Here is a 22,054-nt window from a genome sequence, read left to right on the forward strand (position 1 = left end):
TCTTGTAATAGTGTAAATGGGGTTCTCTCACCAGGAAATATCTATATTTCCTGTAAGGGCTTGTGAACATCATAGAAGGTAGTCCCCAACTACAACCTCATAATAGAAGTGTCAGCAACAAAGAGAATATTTGGTGGAGGATGCCTTTCCATGTATTTCATGGTCAGGTGAAATGTATAGACATCCACGGCTTCTCCAGCCAGACCAATCACAGTTGATTGCCAGACTGGCTTACAGTTAACTTCCATTTAACTCATGTTTAACTGTATTTTGAGAACATAGGTGTAAGCTGAAATGAATCACTTTATGGATAATAACCAATGTCTAGAAAGTCACTGCATTTTATTAAACATATTAAAGAGTTGTTCCAGTGCTCTAATTTTATAAGGGTCGGAGAGGGGAAAAGCAACAGACAATGAGAGCTCATTTTACCGATCCCTTCCAATGCTGTGCAGCTGTTGCTTCAGTCCTCACTGCTGTCCATGTCCTTTTCTTGGGATCACCACAATGGAAATGGCTTGGCCGGCATGCTCAGCCAATACTACCTGATATTTAGCTACTTGTGGTTTGCATTGACCTTCCGAATTGATGGAAAAACTGATGGGCAAAAGCCTAAAAGCAGAATGAATATCCATTCCAATATAACCTTCATCCATAAACTGAGGGACTAAGAAACCATGACTGAAATCCTCAATTAACAACAGTACACCACACCCTTTAGGAACATGAGGCGCTTGTCACCGCAAAAGGAACATTTATGTTTGAATTTGCAAGAATTCCACCTCCAGTACTGTGTATTAGTTTATACAAAACAAGTGCTTTTGTGGTATAAACCATCATTACAATTCTGTGACACAGGAGTCTTTTGCAGAAGCATAAAATTTAAAAGGGTTGTCTCACTTCAGCAAATGGCTTTTATCATGTAGAAAAAGTCAATACAAGCCAATTACTAGAGATGAGCGAATTTATGAAAAGTTCCCTTCGGATGATTCGCCGAATTATTATATATTTTTTTGTAAGTAGCAAGTGCAATGACAGGGAGCAGCGATAGCACCGCCCCCCGTCATTGTACCTCTCAGATGCCACCATCATCTGATTGTAAAAACACTGTGAAATTAACTTTAAAAAATTTTTTTTATTAAACTTACCGCCTCCGTCGGGTCGGCCGCCGCCATCTTGCTTGAAGATCTGGAACCGAAATCTTGCGTGAGAAAGCACCTCTCTGATGGTTGGGACCATGGCAGCACACATTAGCAGCAGCTGTTGTTCCGGGCACCTCATATCTGCACTGCAACGGTGGCCACATCCCCTGGAAACAAGCAGTGTATATAGTGCGATGGAAAAATTTATCAGGCCAGCAAAGGAGGCAACACTAAAAGTGGGTAGGGTTTAGTGGAGATGGGGTGACCTCACACAACCTAATAGATATAGTATACTATACAAAAACGAAGGTCAAGGCAGCACTGTTTAGCAAATGTTATTTTATTCAAGATATGATGTTAAAGTTATACTAGCTTTTCTCAAGCATGCATAGACCATAACTTGAGTGTATATGTGTATATATATATATATATATATATATATATATATATATCTCATGACATCATCAGACTGCACCTAAATGTCATCCAGTAGCATTAGGCTAATAATTGTATACCAATCACAAGGCAGATCATATGACTATGGTACTATAGAAAATGTGTATAAATGAATATACAGTGGATATAAAAAGTCTACACACCCCTGTTAAAATTTGGGATGTAAAAAACGAGACAAAGATAAATCATTTCAGAACTTTTTCCACTTTTAATGTGACCTATAAACTGTACAACTCAATTGAAAAACAAACTGAAATCTTTTAGGTAGAGGGAAGAAAAAATATAAAAATAAAATAATATGGTTGCATAAGTGTGCACACCCTTAAACTAATACTTTGTTGAAGCACCTTTTGATTTTATTACAGCACTCCGTCTCTTTGGGTATGAGTCTATCAGCATGGCACATTTTGACTTGGCAAGATTTGCCCACTCTTCTTTGCAAAAACAATCCTAATCTGTCAGGGGCATCTCCTGTGCACAGCCCTCTTAAGATCACCCCACAGATTTTCAATCGGATTCAGGTCTCGGCTCTGGCTGGGCCATTCCAAAACTTTAATCTTCTTCTGGTGAAGCCATTCCTTTGTTGATTTGGATGTGTGCTTTGGGTCATTGTCATGCTGAAAGATGAAGTTCCTCTTCATGTTCAGCTTTCTAGCAGAAGCCTGAAGGTTTTGTGCCAATATTGACTGGTATTTGGAACTGTCCAGAATTCCCTCTAGCTTATCTAAGGCCCCAGTTCCAGCTGAAGAAAAACAGCCCCAAAGCATGATGCTGCCACCACCATGCTTCACTGTGGGTATGGTGTTCCTTTGGTGATGTGCAGTGTTGTTTTTGCGCCAAACATATCTTTTGGAATTATGGCCAAAAAGTTCAACCTTGGTTTCATCAGACCATAACACCTTTTCCCACATGCTTTTGGGAGACTTCAGATGTGTTTTTGCAAAATGTAGCCTGGCCTGGATGTTTTTCGTTGTAAGAAAAGGCTTTTGTCTTGCCACTCTACCCCATAGCCCAGACATATGAAGAATACGGGAGATTGTTGTCACATGTACCACACAGCCAGTACTTGCTAGATATTCCTGCAGCTCCTTTAATGTTGCTGTAGGCCTCTTGGTAGCCTCCCAGACCAGTTTTCTTCTCGTCTTTTCATCAATTTTGAAGGGACGTCCAGTTCTTGGTAATGTCACTGTTGTGCCATATTTTCTCCACTTGATGATGACTGTCTGTGTTCCATGGAATATCTAATGCCTTGGAAATTCTTTCGTACCCTTCTCCTGACTGATACCTTTTAACAATGAGATCGCTCTGATGCTTTGGAAGCTCTCTGTGGACCATGGCTTTTGCTGTGGGATGAGACTTAGAAAATTTCAGGAAAGACCAACTAGAGCAGCTGAACTTTATTTGGGGTTAATCAGAGGCACTTTAAATGATGCCAGGTGTATGCTGACTCCTATTTAACATGATTTTGAATGTGATTGCTTAATTCTGAACACAGCTACATCCCCAGTTATAAGAGGGTGTGTACACTTATGCAACCACATTATTTTAGTTTTTTTGTTTTCTTCCCTCCACCTAAAAGATTTCCGTATTTTTTTTCAATTGAGTTGTACAGTTTATAGGTCACATTAAAGGTGGAAAAAGTTCTGAAATGATTTATCTTTGTCTCATTTTTTTTACAGCACAGAAATCTGACATTTTGACAGGGGTGTGTAGACTTTTTATATCCACTGCATATACTGATCAAAAAACCTATTCTTCTGTCGTACATCATATTTGATTTGCACATAATTGTGGGAATAGCTGTATAGTAGCTGTACTACGATTGTGCAGCCACAAGCCACCACTCAATTACATGTTCTGTAACATCAGCGTTTTGTAGTCACTCCCCCCTGTTCACAGTGCAAATTGCAACCCTGCTTCCAGCCCCTTCCATGGCATGCTGCTCTCTTTTACAGATGCCACCAGGCCCATTGTTAGCACTGGGAAGCGCCCTTGCCACAGTAACAAAGATTTGCATTCTCCCGATGCATCTGTATACCTATTCTCTCAAAAAGACGTTCATACCTCAAAAATAGTACCAATAAAAAATACAGTTCGTTTAACAAAAAAAAGTTCTCATGCTCTGTAGACCTAAATATAAAAAAGTTATGGCTGTCAGAATATGCCAATGCAAAGGAAATTTAGATTTTTTTCAAAGGTTTTTATTTTTTTGAAAGTATCCCGGTAGAAGCCTGTGTGGCGAAACGGCGTTGGGAGGAGGCGACTGCAGAGTCAGCGTGCCACAGACGGTACTGAATTGACTTCCTATCCTGCCCTTATATAGGTTTTGCAAGTTTTTGTAAGTGCCCTGGGTGCTAATAATGTTTCCTGTGGACATATTGCGACGGCGGTTTCATTGCTGGATTACACTCTGAGGATGACGGACTCTGCAGTTTCCTCTTTGCCCTCTCTTGGGGTCTCACCTGCTGTTGTTCTATCTACATGTTTTATAAGTATTGTATGAATTAAATAAAGTATATATTTTTTTTAAATCTTGATGGAAGACATTTCTCTTTAGTTTTTTTCTTTTTTTTAAGTAGTAAAACAAAAAAAAGCCTATACAAGTTTGGTATCGCCGCATTCGTATTGAACCGTAGAATAAGGGCGTCAAGTCATTTTTAGAGCACAATAAATTCTGTGATGTCAAAACTCCAACAACCTTGGTGGAATTCTTTTTTTAAAATTTTTTATCAGTTTTGCCATTCAAAGAATTTTTTTTACCATTTTCCAATACAAGACATGGTAAATTAAATGGTGGCATTAAAAAAATGCATTGTGTCCTGCAAAAAAGCCCTCATATACACTGCCTGTCCAAAAAAAAAGTTGCCACCTGGATTTAACTAAGCAAATAGTTATGAGCCTCCTATTGGATAATTACTGCATGGGTGATTATCTTTCAGCTGGCAACAAGTTATTTAACCCCAACTGGTGCAATGAGTTGCTTCTCATTTCTTAAACAACCATGTCGAAAGACACATCTCGTGGTCGTGGAAAATATGTTAGTCTGTTTGAGAAGGGTCAAATCATTGGCAACGATCAAGCAGAGAAAACATCTAAGGAGATTGCAGAAACTACTAAAATTGGGTTAAGAACTGTGCAACGCATTATTAAAAACTGCAAGGATAGTGGGGACCCATCGTATTCGAGGAAGAAATGTGGCGGGAAAAAAATCCTGAATGATCGTGATCGGCAATCACTTAAACGTTTGGTGGAATAAAATAGAAAAAAAATAACAGTAGAACTCAGGGCTATGTTTAATAGTGAAAGTAAGAGCATTTCCACACGCACAATGCGAAGGGAACTCAAGGGATTTGGACTGAACAGCTGTGTAGCCATAAGAAAACCACTAATCAGTGAGGCAAACCAGAAAAAAAGGCTTCAATTTGCTAGGGAGCATAAAGATTGGACTCTGGAGCAATGAAAGAAGGTCATGTGGTCTGATGAGTCAAGATTTACCCTGTTCCAGAGTGATGGGCGCATCAGGGTAAGAAGAGAGGCAGATGAAGTGATGCACTCATCATACCTAGTGCCTACTGTACAAGCCTGTGGGGCCAGTGCTATGATCTGGGGTTGCTGCAGTTGGTCAGGTCTAGGTTCAGCAACAGTATGTGCTCCAAGAATGAGGTCAGCTGACTACCTGAACATACTGAATGACCAGGTTATTCCATCAATGAATTTTTTCTACCCTGATGGCACGGGCATATTCCAAGATGACAATGCCAGTTTTCATTGAGCTCAAATTGTGAAAGAGTGGTTCAGGAAGCATGAGACATCATTTTCACACATGGATTGGCCACCACAGAGTCCAGACCTTAACCCCATTGAGAATCTTTGGGATGTGCTGGAGAAGGCTTTGTGCAGCAGTCAGACTCTACCATCATCAATGCGAGATCTTGGTGAAAAATCAATGCAACACTGGATGGAAATAAATCTTGTGACATTGCAGAAGCTTAGCGAAACAATGCCACAGCGAAAGCGTGCCGTAATCAAAGCTAAAGGCAGTCCAACGAAATATTAGAGTGTGTGACTTTTTTTTTTGGTGGCAACTTTTTTTTTGGACAGGTAGTATAGCTATATAAACTGAAAAATAAAAAAGTTATGGTTGGAACGTGGAGAGGAAAAATCTAAAATGCAAAAATGAAAATAGCCTTTGACATTAAAGGGTTAATATCGAATCTCTGGGTGACAGATTCCCTTTAAGAATAGGCCATCAATATCTCATCAGCAGGGCTCCAACACCTCTGCTGTTCTACTGGTGTGCAGTAGCTGCGGTGCCAGAAGTCGAAGCCAGAACTACAGCTCCATTCATTGTGTAGAGGATGGAACTGGTCACCGCAGCGCTGTTCCAATTCAGTTCATTGGGAGCAGAACTGCATAAACTATCTCAATCCACTACAAACAATGGATGGAGCTGTAGTTCCGTCATTGACTTCTGGCTCTGGAGCTACTGCAGAACAGCTGATCAGCGGAGGTGCAGAATGTCAGACCCCCACCAATTATATTGATGGACTAGCCTAGAATACCCTTTTAAAGGTTTAGCAAGCCTTCTCACTTCCTTTTTGTCAAGATTTATTATAAAGTCTTAGATTGCAGATGTATCACAGTACTTGTTACTCCATGAGATGTGTTTGCTAGGATTGCAGGTGCATCATAGTGTAGCAGTGATCCCATAGAAATGAGTGATCTTGAGTCGCATGTGTGCTGCTACTGCGACTCTTTGATTGCAAAAAATTCAACTCTGCTGGATTATTTGTGATTCAGAGGTTGCAGTCGTGGCACACGTGCGGCTTGTGCTGTGACCCCATTCATTTCTGTGGGATCACCACTACACTTCGAGGCCCCTGCAATCCTAATCGGGACAGCTGTCACGTGACCAGTGTCATTGTGTAGCTGTACCCTAAAACGCCTATGAAACTGAGGACTCATGCCATCTTCTCCCTGCCTGAATAAAAAAAAAAAAAGAACTAACATGCCATGGAACTATGCTGCCACTAATAATGAGAGTGCATCTCCTGATACTTTTTATGTTGTTTGCTTCCCTTATTAAAGGACAATTATTATCAATGGGTGGCACCAAGTTCGCACAGTTGGAGATGTGGGCCCCTTGCTGGCATTATTGAAGAAAAAGTTGTATAAACTCCAAGAAAAGTGTTGCTGTTGCAATAAGCTTGTATGGTTCATTAATACTGTTTGTGGCCTAGCATGGTCAGGTTATTGTGACTTTGTATTCTTGATCATTTTTATTGCTTTAAATGTTTAGAACCTTTGAAGGCTATGTACACCTTTGAGGGCAATTTATTTTATTATTGCATTGTACTCATTTTAAGCTAAAATAATTTTTTCAGTTGGTCTTTATTGAACATTTTGAACCATTGTCTTTGTGCAGCCCTGAGTTTCTCTAGTAGCAGGCTCTGAATTTTCACTCTGTTCAGTCAGGCAGGGAGCTGACGGGCTCATAATCTCTGACCTTATAAACACTCATTATAGGTCAATTGTTATCTTTCTTATAAGATTGTGGCTTAACCCCTTAAGGACGCATGACGTACCGGTACGGCATGTTTCCCGAGTCCTTAAGGACCCATGACGTACCGGTACGTCATGTGTTGTTCCGATCACTGCCGCCCGGCCGGCTGTGATCGGAACACGGTGCCTGCTCAAATCATTGAGCAGGCAACTAGGCTAAATGCGCGGGGGGTCCCGTGACCCCCCCATGTCGGCGATCGCAACAAACCGCAGGTCAATTCAGACCTGCGTTTTTTTGCGATTTCTGCAGTTTCTGATCCCCGCGGTCCCTGACCGCGAGGATCAGAAACTTTATAATGCCCAAAATCTATCTGTATCCCCCCCCCTGCACCCCCGAGTGATTTTAGCCCGGTGGGAGGTGCAGGGGGAGGGTTGCGGGCGGTGCGGGCGGTGCGGGAGGCGAGCGGTGCGGCAGGCGGGATTGCGATCCCCCGCCCGCCTCCCATTGAATAATCATTGGTGTACAGTGGGTATACCAGGGTGCCAGCACATTGCTGGCACCCTGGTATAAACGGCTGACATCGGTGATGCGATGTCAGCTGTTTAACCCTTTCCATACAGCGGTCCGTATGGACCGCTGTATGGAAAAGGTTAACAGCTCAGGGAGCTCCCTCCCTCTCCGATCGGGGGGCTGCTGTGCCTTTGCAGCCCCCCGATGGAGAGGGAGAGAGCTCCCAGACAGCCCCCCGCCAGCCCCGTCCTCACCCTTCCCCGTCTGCGAAGTTGTGGCAGACGGGGAAGGTTCCCATGGCAACAGGACGCCGTCTCAGTCGTCCTGCTGTCCATGGTGCTGAACAGATCTGTGCTGAAAGCATAGATCTGTTCAGTGTAAGTAAAATACAGTGCAGTACAATATATATTGTACTGTACTGTATTATACAGACATCAGACCCACTGGATCTTCAAGAACCAAGTGGGTCTGGGTAAAAAAAAAAGTAAAAAAAAGTAAAAATCAAAAAACACATTTATCACTGATTAAAAATGAAAAAAATAAAATTCCCTACACATGTTTGGTATCGCCGCGTCCGTAACGACCTGATCTATAAAACGGTCATGTTACTTTACCCGAACGATGAACGCCATAAAAATAAAAAATAAAAAACTATGATGAAATTGAAATTTTGCCCACCTTACTTCCCAAAAAAAGGTAATAAAAGTGATCAAAAAAGTCGCATGTACGCCAAAATTGTAACAATCAAACCGTCATCTCATCCCGCAAAAATTGAGACCCTTCTTAAGATAATCGCCCAAAAACTGAAAAAACTATGGCTCTTAGATTATGGAAACACTAAAACATCATTTTTTTTGTTTCAAAAATGAAATCATTGTGTAGAACTTACATAAATTAAAAAAAAGTATACATATTAGGTATCGCCGCGTCCGTATCGACCGACTCTATAAAAATATCACATGACCTAACCCCTCAGGTGACCACCGTAAAAAAAAAAAAAAAAAAACGGTGTAAAAAAAGCAATTTTTTGTCATCTTACGTCACAAAAAGTGTAATAGCAAGCGATCAAAAAGTCATGTGCACCCCAAAATAGTGAAAATCAAACCATCATCTCATCCCGCAAAAAATGAGACCCTACTTGAGATAATCGCCCAAAAACTGTAAAAACTATGGCTCTTAGACTATGGAGACACTAAAACTTTTTTTTTGTTTTAAAAATGAAATCATTGGGTAAAACTTACATAAATTAAAATAATTGTATACATATTAGGTATCACCGTGTCCGTGACAACCTGCTCTATAAAATTACCACATGATCTAACCTGTCAGATGAATGTTGTAAATAACAAAAAAAAAAAAACGGTGCCAAAAAGCTATTTCTTGTTTCCTTGCCGCACAAAAAGTGTAATATAGAGCAACCAAAAATCATATGTACCCTAAACTAGTACCAACAAAACTGCCACCCTATCCCGTAGTTTCTAAAATGGGGTCACTTTTCTGGAGTTTCTACTCTAGGGGTGCATCAGGGGGGCTTCAAATGGGACATGGTGTCAAAAAAACAGTCCAGCAAAATCTGCCTTCCAAAAACCGTATGGCATTCCTTTCCTTCTGCGCCCTGCCGTGTGCCCGTACAGCAGTTTACGACCACATATGGGGTGTTTCTGTAAACTACAGAATCAGGGCCATAAATATTGAGTTTTGTTTGGCTGTTAACCCTTGCTTTGTAACTGGAAAAAAAATATTAAAATGGAAAATCTGCCAAAAAAGTGAAATTTTGAAATTGTATCTCTATTTTCCATTAAATGTTGTGCAACACCTAAAGGGTTAACAAAGTTTGTAAAATCAGTTTTGAATACCTTGAGGGGTGTAGTTTCTTAGATGGGGTCACTTTTATGGAGTTTCTACTCTAGGGGTGCATCAGGGGGCTTCAAATGGGACATGGTGTCAAAAAAACCAGTCCAGCAAAATCTGCCTTCCAAAAACCGTATGGCATTCCTTTCCTTCTGCGGCCTGCCGTGTGCCCGTACAGCGGTTTTTGACCACATATGGGGTGTTTCTGTAAACTACAGAATCAGGGCCATAAATATTGAGTTTTGTTTGGCTGTTAACCCTTGCTTTGTAACTGGAAAAAAAATATTAAAATGGAAAATCTGCCAAAAAAGTGAAATTTTGAAATTGTATCTCTATTTTCCATTAAATGTTGTGCAACACCTAAAGGGTTAACAAAGTTTGTAAAATCAGTTTTGAATACCTTGAGGGGTGTAGTTTCTTAGATGGGGTCACTTTTATGGAGTTTCTACTCTAGGGGTGCATCAGGGGGCTTCAAATGGGACATGGTGTCAAAAAAACCAGTCCAGCAAAATCTGCCTTCCAAAAACCGTATGGCATTCCTTTCCTTCTGCGGCCTGCCGTGTGCCCGTACAGCGGTTTTTGACCACATATGGGGTGTTTCTGTAAACTACAGAATCAGGGCCATAAATATTGAGTTTTGTTTGGCTGTTAACCCTTGCTTTGTAACTGGAAAAAAAATATCAAAATGGAAAATCTGCCAAAAAAGTGAAATTTTGAAATTGTATCTCTATTTTCCATTAAATGTTGTGCAACACCTAAAGGGTTAACAAAGTTTGTAAAATCAGTTTTGAATACCTTGAGGGGTGTAGTTTCTTAGATGGGGTCACTTTTATGGAGTTTCTACTCTAGGGGTGCATCAGGGGGCTTCAAATGGGACATGGTGTCAAAAAACCAGTCCAGCAAAATCTGGCTTCCAAAAACCATACGGCGCACCTTTCCCTCTACGCCCTACTGTGTGCCCGTACAGTAGTTTACGGCCACATATGGGGTGTTTCTGTAAACGGCAGAGTCAGGGCAATAAAGATACAGTCTTGTTTAGCTGTTAACCCTTGCTTTGTTAGTCGAAAAAATGGGTTAAAATGGAAAATTAGGCAAAAAAATGAAATTCTCAAATTTCATCCCCATTTGCCAATAACTCTTGTGCAACACCTAAAGGGTTAACAAAGTTTGTAAAATCAGTTTTGAATACCTTGAGGGGTGTAGTTTATAGAATGGGGTCATTTTTGGGCGGTTTCTATTATGTAAGCCTCGCAAAGTGACTTCAGACCTGTAGTGGTCCCTAAAAATTGGGTTTTTGTAAATTTCTGAAAAATTTCAAGATTTGCTTCTAAACTTCTAAGCCTTGCAACATCCCCAAAAAATAAAATATCATTCCCAAAATGCTACAAACATGAAGTAGACATATGGGGAATGTAAAGTCATCACAATTTTTGGGGGTATTACTATGTATTACAGAAGTAGAGAAACTGAAACTTTGAAATTTGCAAATTTTTCAATTTTTTTTGTAAATATGGTATTTTTTTATGCAAAAAAATTTACTTTTTTGACCCAATTTTAGCAGTGTCATGAAGTACAATATGTGACGAAAAAACAATCTCAGAACGGCCTGGATAAGTCAAAGCGTTTTAAAGTTATCAGCACTTAAAGTGACACTGGTCAGATTTGCAAAAAATGGCCAAGTCCTCAAGGTGAAATAGGGCTGAGTCCTTAAGGGTTTAAATAAGTGTTTATGACCTTTTAGTAATTTAGAGATAAGGTTTATTAGATGGCCGACACAAAGTGAAAGTAGGATTCCCAAAGCTAGAAAAAGTTAACCTTAAGTGACAGAACGGCTCAATATTTTTTAATAAAGACCAATTGAAAAAATGAGTAAAAATGAGTAAACTGCAATCATAAAAAAATTGCCCCAAAAATGTACATAGCCCAGTAGATCTCCACTTCTACAAAACTGTATCACACTGCATTAGGGTCCATTCACACATCTGCAGTAGATCCGCAAATTGCGGGTCCGCAAAATACTATGCCCGCACCCCAATAGAAATGTCTATTCTTGTCCGCAGCTGCGGACGAGAATAGGACATGTTCTATTTTTTTGCGGAGCCGCGGAACGGAAGTTCAGGGCCGCAGACCGGAAATGCGGACAGCACACTGTTTTCCGTCCCCATTAAAAAGTAATGGGTCCGCAACCGTTCCGCACAATTGCGGAACAGGTGCGGACCATTCATACAGACGTGTGAATCGACCCTTAGAGTAATAAAGATGAAAAATTGTAAAAGTGCACAAATCCTTTAACAATAGCACAAAAAATGAAATTCTTCTATAAACCTGACTTCATCTGTTAATTGAATTGCTGATCTTTCACAAGCTCAGCCGTTAAACGTAGACCACTTATAGCTTTTACATTTATGTAATACTGCCTTACGGACAAACAACATCAAAAGCCAGATGGTTAGAAGTGAAATTTGGGAACTGTTTAATTACATGTAATTTAGTGACTTTACAAAACTTTAATGCTCTATCGTCATGTAGTTTTATGTAATTTTGTGTGACTCATATTTCATATCTGGTGTAGACAGCAAAGTACCTATTGTATACCAATATTTGAAATCCCTCTCTTATACCAGTAAATTTTCTTAAAATACAGTGTAGGCACTATTTAAATCACATCTACATACTAGTGCATCTCAATAAATTAGAATATAATCAAAGTTTATTTATTTCAGTAATTCATTTAATTTAACTAGATTCATTACACACAGAATGATCTATTTTAGGCGTTTATTTCTTTTAATTTTGATTATTATGGCTTACAGCTAATGAAAGTCAGTATCTCAGAACATTAGAATATTGTGAAAAAGTTCAATATTGTTGAGTCATGGTGTCACACACTAATCAGTTAATCAACAGAAAACACCTAAAAAGGTTTCCTAAGCCTTTAAATGGTCCCTCAGTCTGGGTCAGTAGGCTACACAATTATGGGGGAAGACTGCTGACTTGACAGTTGTCAAGAAGACAGTCATTGGCACCCTCCGCACGAAGGGTAAGCCACAAAAGGTCATTGTTAAAGAAGCTGGCTCTTTAAAGAGTGCTGTATCCAAGCATAATGGAAAGTTGAGTGGAAGGAAAAAGAGTGGTAGAGAAAGGGGAACAAGCAACAGGGATAACCACAGCCTTGAAAGGATTGTCAAGAAAGGGCCATTCAAGTATTTGGGGAAGATTCACAAGGAGTGGACTATGGCTGGATTTAGTGTTTCTAGAGCCTCACATATAAATCAAATGTATCCAGGACATGGGCTACAACTGTCGCATTACTTGTGTCAAGCCACTCATTTCGCAGAAACAACATCAAAAGCATCTAACCTGGGCTAATGAGAAAAAGGACTGGACTATTTATTGCTCAGTGGTCCAAAGCCCTGTTTTCAGATGAAAGTAAATTTTACATTTCATTTGGAAATCACGGTCCCAGAGTCTGGAGGGAGAGTAGAAAGGCACAAAATGCAAGTTGTTTGAGGTCCAGTGTGAAGTGTCCACTGTCAGTGATGGTTTTGGGAGCCATGTCATCTGCTGGTGTTGGTCCACTGTCTTATATCAAGTCTAAAGTCAGCACAGCCATCTACCAGGAAATTTTAGAGTACTTCATGCTTCCCTCTGCTGACAAGCTTTATGGAGATTCTGATTTCATTTTACAGCAGGACTTGACACCTGCCCACACTGCCAAAAGTACCAATATCTGGTTTAATAACCACTGTATGACAGTGCTTGGTTGGCCAGCAAACTCGCCTGACCTAAACCCCATAGAGAATCTATGGGATATTGTCAAGAGGACGATGAGAGACATCAGACCCAACAAGGCAGGAGAGCTGAAGGCCGCTATCAAAGCAACCTGGGCTTCCATAACACCTCGGCAGTGCCACAGGCTGATCGCCTCCACACCACGCTGCATAGATGCTCTCATTTATGCAAAAGGAGCCCCGACCAAGTATTAAGGTCATATACTGTAAATACTTTTCAGTAGGCCAACATTTCTGTATTAACATATTTTTTTTTTTCAATTGGTCTTATATAAAATTCTAATTTTCTGAGATACTGTCTTTTGGGTTTTCATTAGTAGTAAGGCTACTTTCACACTAGTGTTTTCAATTCCACTATTGAGATCCATCATAGGATCTCAATAGCGGAAGAAAACGCTTCAGCTTTGTCCTCATTCATTGTCAATCGGGACAAAACTGAACTGAACAAAGCGGAATGCACTAAAATGCAGTCCTTTCCATTTGTTTGCGCTCCCAACGTGGACAGAATAACACTGCAAAGAGGTTTTTTTTTGTCCACAATGTGGTGCGGAGCAAGACGAGATCTGTCCTGACACACAATGTAAGTCAAAATGGACAAATCCGTTTTCTCTGACACAATAGAAAACAGATCCGTCCCCCATTGACTTTCAATGGTGTTCATAACTAGTGTTGATCGCGAATATTCGAATCGCTAATTTTTATTGGCACTTCGAGAATTCGCAAAAATCTAGTATAGTGCTATATATTCGTAATCACAAATATTCTAGTTTTTTTTTCCATCAGTACCCTCCCTTCTTGCTTGTGGGCCAATGAGAAGGCTGCAATATCGTTGTCAGAGCTTAACAACATCCCTAGCAACCAATAGGAAAGTTGCCTACCCCTTACTATATAAGAAACTCCCCAGCAGCCATTTTCTGCTGTTTTTGCAGTTCTGAGAGACAGAGAGAGAGCAGTGACACTGCTGTCCATACATACATGCTACAGACATAGTGCTATGATGTCACAACAATACTTAGTGCACCAATCTGTAATATCTACTCAGACCTGATAAAATGTGAAGTTGCATGTATTGTGCAAAAAATATGCGCATCATTACTGACAATTTGCGCAATTGCAAAAATAATGACTGGAGATTAGAGATGGTCTTGCAGTTCTCCCGGCGGTCATTTCAAGGGGAACTTTGCGAGTTCGCAATTCGCCGAACATGCGAACATATGGCGATGTCCGCCGGTGCCATATTCTTTTGCATTGCGCCAAACTTTGACCCATGACACACACATCAGGTGGGAAAGGACAGCCAATTGAGACGTTTCAGCACATGGACACACCCCCTCCCTATAACAGAACCTAATCTGGCAGCCATTTTAGATTCTGTGTTTTGTCAGTGTAGGGAGAGGTTGCTTTGTGGAGCAGGGACGGACTGTTAGGGACACCAAACCCTAGCTAATAGGGCCACAAAAGTCCTTTTAAGGACTGGTATAGGTGTGCTATTGATAGGTGTGATATACTGAGGGGTGTGATATACTTGTAATATACTTTCTAACATAGAAAGTATATTATAGTGCATTTGTATTGTGCAGCAGTTGTGTGCAGTTCTGCTGCGATACCGCAGGTATATAGAGGGACAAGCGCTATTGGAACAACTATTGGTAACGGGTGTGATATACCTGTTGCCCCCAAAAAAACTGATACTGATTGAGGGGTGCAATATACCTGCTTCTACAAAATACTAAATAAGGGGTTTGATATACCTGCTTCCACAAAATACTGATTGAGGGGTGCGATATACCTGCTTCCACCAAATATTGATTGAGGAGTGCGATATACCTGCTTCCACAAAATATTGATTAAGGGGTTCTATATAGCTGTTTCCACAAAATACAGATTGAGGGGTGCCATATACCTGCTTCCACAAAACACTGATTAAGGGGTTTAATATACCTGCTTCCACCAAATATTGATTAAAGCCTGCGATATACCTCCTTCCACAAAATGCTGATTAAGGGGTTTTATATAGCTGCTTCCACCAAATATTGATTGAAGCCTGCAATACACCTGCTTCCACAAAATACTTATTAAGGGGATTGATATACCTGCTACCACCAAATATTAATTGAGGCCTGCGATACACCTGCTTCCACAAAATACTGATTAAGGGGTTTGATATACCTGCTTTCACAAAACACTGATTGAGGGGTGCGATACACCTGCTTCTACAAAATACTGATTACGGGATTTGATACACCAGCTTCCACAAAATACAGATTGAGGGGTGCGATATTCCTGCTTCCACCAAATATTTATTAAAAAGTTCTATATAACTGCTTCCAAAAAATACTGATTGCGGGGTGCGATATAACTGTTTCCACAAAATACTGATTAAGGGGTTTTTATATACATGCTTCCACAATATACTGATTAAGGGGATTGATTGAGGCGTGCGATATACCTACTTACACAAAATGCTGATTAAGGGGATTGATATACCTGCTTCCACCAAATATTGATTGAGGCCTGCGATACACCTGCTTCCATAAAATACTGATTAAGGGGATTGATACACCTACTTCCACAAAATATTAATTGAGGTCTGCGATACACCTGCTTACATAAAATGCTGATTAAGGGGATTGATATACCTGCTTCCACCAAATATTGATTGAGGCTTGCGATATACCTGCTTCCACAAAATACTGACTAAGGGGATTAATACACCTGCTTCCACAAAATACTGATTAAGGGGTTTGATATACCTGCTTCCACAAAATACTGATTGAGGGGTGTGATATACCTGCTTCCACAAAAAAACTGATTTAAAGATTTGATATACCTGCTTCCACAAAATACAGATTGAGGGATGCGATATACCTGCTTCCACAAAATACTGATTAAGGGGTTTGATATACCTGCTTCCACAAAATACTGAATAAGGGGATTGATATACCTGCTTCCGCCAAATATTGATTGAGGCCAGCTATACACCTGCTTCCACCAAATATTGATTAAAGAATTCTATATACCTGCTTCAACAAAATACTGATTGAGGGGTTTGATATACCTGCTTCCACAAAATACTGATTGAGAGGTGCGATATACCTGCTTCCACAAAATACTGATTAAGGGGTTTGATATACCTTTTTCCACCAAATAATGATTAAGGCCTACGATACACCTGCTTTCACAAAATACTGATTAAGGGGATTGATATGCCTACTTAAACCAAATGATGATTGAGGACTGCGATACACCTGCTTTCACAAAATGCTGATTAAGGGGTTTTATATACCTGCTTCAACAAAATACAGTTTGAGGGGTGCGATATACCTGCTTCCACAAAATACTGTTTAAGGGATTGTTATAGCGGTTTCCACAAAATACAGATTGAGGGGTACGATATACCTGCTTCCACCAAATATTAATTAAGGAGTTCTATATCCCTGTTTCCAAAAAATACTAATTGAGGGGGGCGATATACCTGCTTCCACCAAATATTGATTAAGGGGTTCTATATAACTGTTTCCACAAAATACTGATTGAGGGGTGCGATATACCTGCTTCCACAAAATACTGATTAAGGGGTTTTTATATACCTGATTCCACTAAATACTGATTGAGGCCTGCGATGCACCGGCTTCGACAAAATACTGATTAAGAGGATTGATATACCTACTTCCACCAAATATTGAATGAGGCCTGTGATACACCTGCTTCAACAAAATACAGATTGCGTGGTGCGATATACCTGCTTCCACAAAATACTGATTAAGTGGTTTAATATACTTGCTTTCACAAGAAAAAGATTGAGGGGTGCAATAAACCTGCTTCCACCAAATATTGATTAAGCGGTTCTATATACTTGCTTCCACAAAATACTGATTAAGGGGTGCGATATACCTGCTTCCACAAAATACTGATTAAGGGGTTTTTATATACCTGCTTCCACAAAATACTGATTGAGGGGTGCGATATACAGTGGGATGCGAAAGTTTGGGCAACCTTGTTAATCGTCATGATTTTCCTGTATAAATCGTTGGTTGTTACGATAAAAAATGTCAGTTAAATATATCATATAGGAGACACACACAGTGATATTTGAGAAGTGAAATGAAGTTTATTGGATTTACAGAAAGTGTGCTATAATCGTTTAAACAAAATTAGGCAGGTGCATAAATTTGGGCACTGTTGTCATTTTATTGATTCCAAAACCTTTAGAACTAATTATTGGAACTCAAATTGGCTTGGTAAGCTCAGTGACCCCTGACCTACATACACAGGTGAATCCAATGATGAGAAAAAGTATTTAAGGGGGTCAATTGTAAGTTTCCCTCCTCTTTTAATTTTCTCTGAAGAGTAGCAACATGGGGGTCTCAAAACAACTCTCAAATGACCTGAAGACAAAGATTGTTCACCATCATGGTTTAGGGGAAGGATACAGAAAGCTGTCTCAGAGATTTCAGCTGTCTGTTTCCACAGTTAGGAACATATTGAGGAAATGGAAGACCACAGGCTCAGTTCAAGTTAAGGCTCGAAGTGGCAGACCAAGAAAAATCTCGGATAGACAGAAGCGACGAATGGTGAGAACAGTCAGAGTCAACCCACAGACCAGCACCAAAGACCTACAACATCATCTTGCTGCAGATGGAGTCACTGTGCATCGTTCAACCATTCGGCGCACTTTATACAAGGAGATGCCGTATGCGAGAGTGATGCAGAGGAAGCCTTTTCTCCGCCCACAGCACAAAAAGTGCCGCTTCAGGTGGGCTAAAGCACATTTGGACAAGCCAGCTTCATTTTGGAATAAGGTGCTGTGGACGGATGAAACTAAAATTGAGTTATTTGGCCATAACAAGGGGCGGTATGCATGGAGGAAAAAGAACACAGCATTCCAAGAAAAACACCTGCTACCTACAGTAAAATATGGTGGTGGTTCCATCATGCTGTGGGGCTGTGTGGCCAGTGCAGAAACTGGGAATCTTGTCAAAGTTGAGGGACGCATGGATTCCACTCAGTATCAGCAGATTCTGGAGACCAATGTCCAGGAATCAGTGACAAAGCTGAAGCTGCGCCGGGGCTGGATCTTTCAACAAGACAGCGACCCTAAACACTGCTCAAAATCCACTAAGGCATTTATGCAGAGGAACAAGTACAACATTCTGGAATGGCCATCTCAGTCCCCAAGCCTGAATATAATTGAAAATCTGTGGTGTGACTTAAAGAGAGCTGTCCATGCTCGGAAGCCATCAAAGCTGAATGAACTAAAGATGTTTTGTAAAGAGGAATGGTCCAAAATACCTTCAACCAGAATCCAGACTCTCATTGGAACCTACAGGAAGCGTTTAGAGGCTGTAATTTCTGCAAAAGGAGGATCTACTAAATATTGATTTCATTTCTTTTTTGTGGTGCCCAAATTTATGCGCCTGCCTAATTTTGTTTAAACAATTATAGCACACTTTCTGTAAATCCAATAAACTTCATTTCACTTCTCAAATATCACTGTGTGTGTGTCCTATATGATATATTTAACAAAATAGCCTTCCACAAAATACTGATTAAGGGGTTTGATATACCTGCTTCCACCAAATACTGATTGAGGCCTGTGATACACCTGCTTCCACAAAATACTGATTAAGGGGATTGATATACCTGCTTCCACCAAATATTGATTGAGGTGTGTGATATACCTGCTTCCAACAAATATTGATTAAGGAGTTCTATATACCTGCTTCCAAAAAATACTGATTGATAGGGGGCGATATACCTGCTTCCACAAAATACTGATTAAGGGGTTTTTATATACCTGCTTCGACAAAATACTGATTGAGGGGTGCAATATACCTGCTTCCACCAAATATTAAGGGATTATATATACCTGCTTTCACAAAATATTGATTGATAGGTGCGATATACCTTCTTCCACCAAATATTGATTAAGGGGTTCTATATACCTGCTTCTACAAAATACTGATTAAGGGGATTAATATACCTGCTTCCACAAAATATTGATTGAGGCCTGCGATACACCTGCTTACACAAAATGCTGATTCAGGGGATTGATATACCTTTTTCCAAAAAATATTGATTAAGGGGTGCGATAGACCTGCTTCAACAAAATACTGATTAAGGGGTTTGATATACCTGTTTACACAAAATACAGATTGAGGGGTGTGATATACTTGCTTCCACAAAATACTGATTGAGGGATGCACTATACCTGCTTCCACAAAATACTGATTAAGGGTTTTTTATATACCTGCTTCCACAAAATACTGATTAAGGGTTTTTTATATACCTTGTGGCGAAACCAACCTCGCCACTGGGTTTTGGAGGGGCCTGGCTGCTGGCCTCTTGCCCCAGGATTATGGGCCCTCTCATCAGCCAGGCCTCATTTGTTCACAAAGGACTTGAACTAACTTGAACTCCTGGTCTAATTCGTGCCATTTTGGGATGTTAAATATCTGTGTATTGAAAAGGGTTGTGACATTGTATGTTTAAATGGTGATTTCTGTTCTGTTGTCCCCACATGTGTATTGGTGATTTCCCTTTGTCTTGAGAGATAATTGGATTACTCCTCGGGTGTCTCCAGGGCAGAGAGGAGGAAACCATGATGTATTGTGGGGATGTATTGTCTCTGTGTATCCTGCAGTGCTGCATATCTGTCCTGTGTCACAGTCTTCATTCTGGTCCCCTAGGGGCGTGTCCACCAGATGGGGACCTGCATAAATGCGGGCGGGTAGCCCTCAATAAAGTGTTCCTGTTTTACCCTTTAACATGTTGAGGCTGATGTTTGGGTAACTGATCGACGCTGGGGATTGCTATACGCTGGGAGATTTGCTATACTCCCCTGGCTATAACTACTAGCTCTTTTAAGAGCTGTTCCTGCTCTCTGGTTTTAGGAGAGGTTTACCCACTGGAGCCTGGAGCCTTGTCGTAGGTCCAGGGTGGGTAGGAGACGGTGAGACCTCAACCAAGCTTCGGCGGTTCGTGGGGTCTGCAGTGCGTACGGTGTCAAGTAGAGTGCTTGGAGTCCTCGGAAAGCACTAGGAGCATCCATTCAAAGGAGGTACCCGGTCGGGGTGCTAGGCGTTCCGTTACATACCTGCTTACACAAAATACTGATTAAGGGGATTGATATACCTGCTTCCACCAAATATTGATTGAGGCTTGCGATACACCTTTTTCCACAAAATACGGTTTTTGGGGTTTGATATATCTGCTTCCACTTAATATTGATTGAGGCCTGCATTACACCTGCTTCCACAAAATACTGATTAAGGGGTTTTATATACCTGCTTCAACAAAAGCCTGATTGAGAGGTGCGATATATCTGCTTCCACCAAATATTAAGGGGTTATATATACCTGCAAAATAATGATTGAGGGGTGCGATATACCTGCTTCCACAAAATACTGATTAAGGGGTTTGATATACCTGCTTCCACCAAATACTAATTGAGGCCTGGGATACACCTGCTTCCACAAAATACTGATTAAGGGGATTGATATACCTGCTTCCACCAAATATTGATAGAGGTGTGTGATATACCTGCTTCCAACAAATATTGATTAAGGAGTTCTATATACCTGCTTCCAAAAAATACTGATTGATGGGGGGCGATATACCTGCTTACACAAAATACTGATTAAGGGGTTTTTATATACCTGCTTCGACAAAATACTGATTGAGGGGTGCGATATACCTGCTTCCACCAAATATTAAGGGATTATATATACCTGCTTTCACAAAATATTGATTGATAGGTGCGATATACCTTCTTCCACCAAATATTGATTAAGGGGTTCTATATACCTGCTTCTACAAAATACTGATTAAGGGGATTAATATACCTGCTTCCACAAAATATTGATTGAGGCCTGCGATACACCTGCTTACACAAAATGCTGATTAAGGGGATTGATATACCTGCTTCTACCAAATATTGATTAAGGCCTGCGATACTCCTGCTTCCATAAAATACTGATTAAGGAGTTTGATATCCTTGCTTCCCAAAAATACTGATTGAGGGTTGCGATACACCTGCTTCCACATAATACTGATTAAGGGGATTGATATACCTGCTTCCACAAAATACAGATTGAGGGGTGCGATATACCTGCTTCCACCAAATATTAATTAAGGAGTTCTATATATCTTCTTCCAAAAATTACTGATTGAGGGGTGCGATATACCTGTTTCAACCAAATATTGATTAAGGGGTTCTATATACCTGTTTTCACAAAATACTGATTGAGTGGTGCGATATACCTGCTTCCACAAAATACTGATTACGTTTTTTTTTATATACCTGCTTCCACTAAATACTGATTAAGGCCGGCGATACACCTGCTTCCACAAAATACTGATTAACAGGATTGATATATACGTGCTTTCACCAAATATTGATTGAGGCCTGTGAAACACCTGCTTCCACAAAATACAGATTGCGGGGTGCGATATACCTGCTTTCACCAAATATTAATTGAGGCCTGCGATACACCTGCTTCCACAAAATATTGATTAATGGGTGTGATACACCTACTTCCACAAAATACAGATTGCGGGGTGCGATATACCTGTTTCCACCAAATATTAATTGCGGCCTGCGATATACCTGCTTCCACCAAATATTGATTAAGGGGTTCTATATACCTGCTTTTAAAAAATACTGATGGAGGGGTGCGATATACCTGTTTACACCAAATATTGATTAAGGAGTATTATATACCTGCTTCCACAAAATACAGATTGAAAGGTGCGCTATACCTTCTTCCACCAAATATTACTTAAGGGGGTTTTATATACCT

The 22,054-nt window shown here is 40.4% G+C and overlaps 1 long non-coding RNA gene across 1 annotated transcript; it reads right to left on the minus strand.

Moving 5' to 3' along the window:
- Nucleotides 1-15,019: 15,019 nt before the first annotated feature.
- Nucleotides 15,020-17,166, minus strand: LOC120991577. Its single transcript, XR_005776728.1, has 3 exons — nucleotides 17,072-17,166; nucleotides 16,007-16,044; nucleotides 15,020-15,042 (listed from the first exon to the last, which is right to left on the minus strand). It is a non-coding gene; the product is annotated as an uncharacterized LOC120991577 (long non-coding RNA).
- Nucleotides 17,167-22,054: the final 4,888 nt, after the last annotated feature.

Source organism: Bufo bufo, chromosome 2 (assembly GCF_905171765.1).
Source record: "Bufo bufo chromosome 2, aBufBuf1.1, whole genome shotgun sequence".
NCBI classification, from domain to species: domain Eukaryota; kingdom Metazoa; phylum Chordata; class Amphibia; order Anura; family Bufonidae; genus Bufo; species Bufo bufo.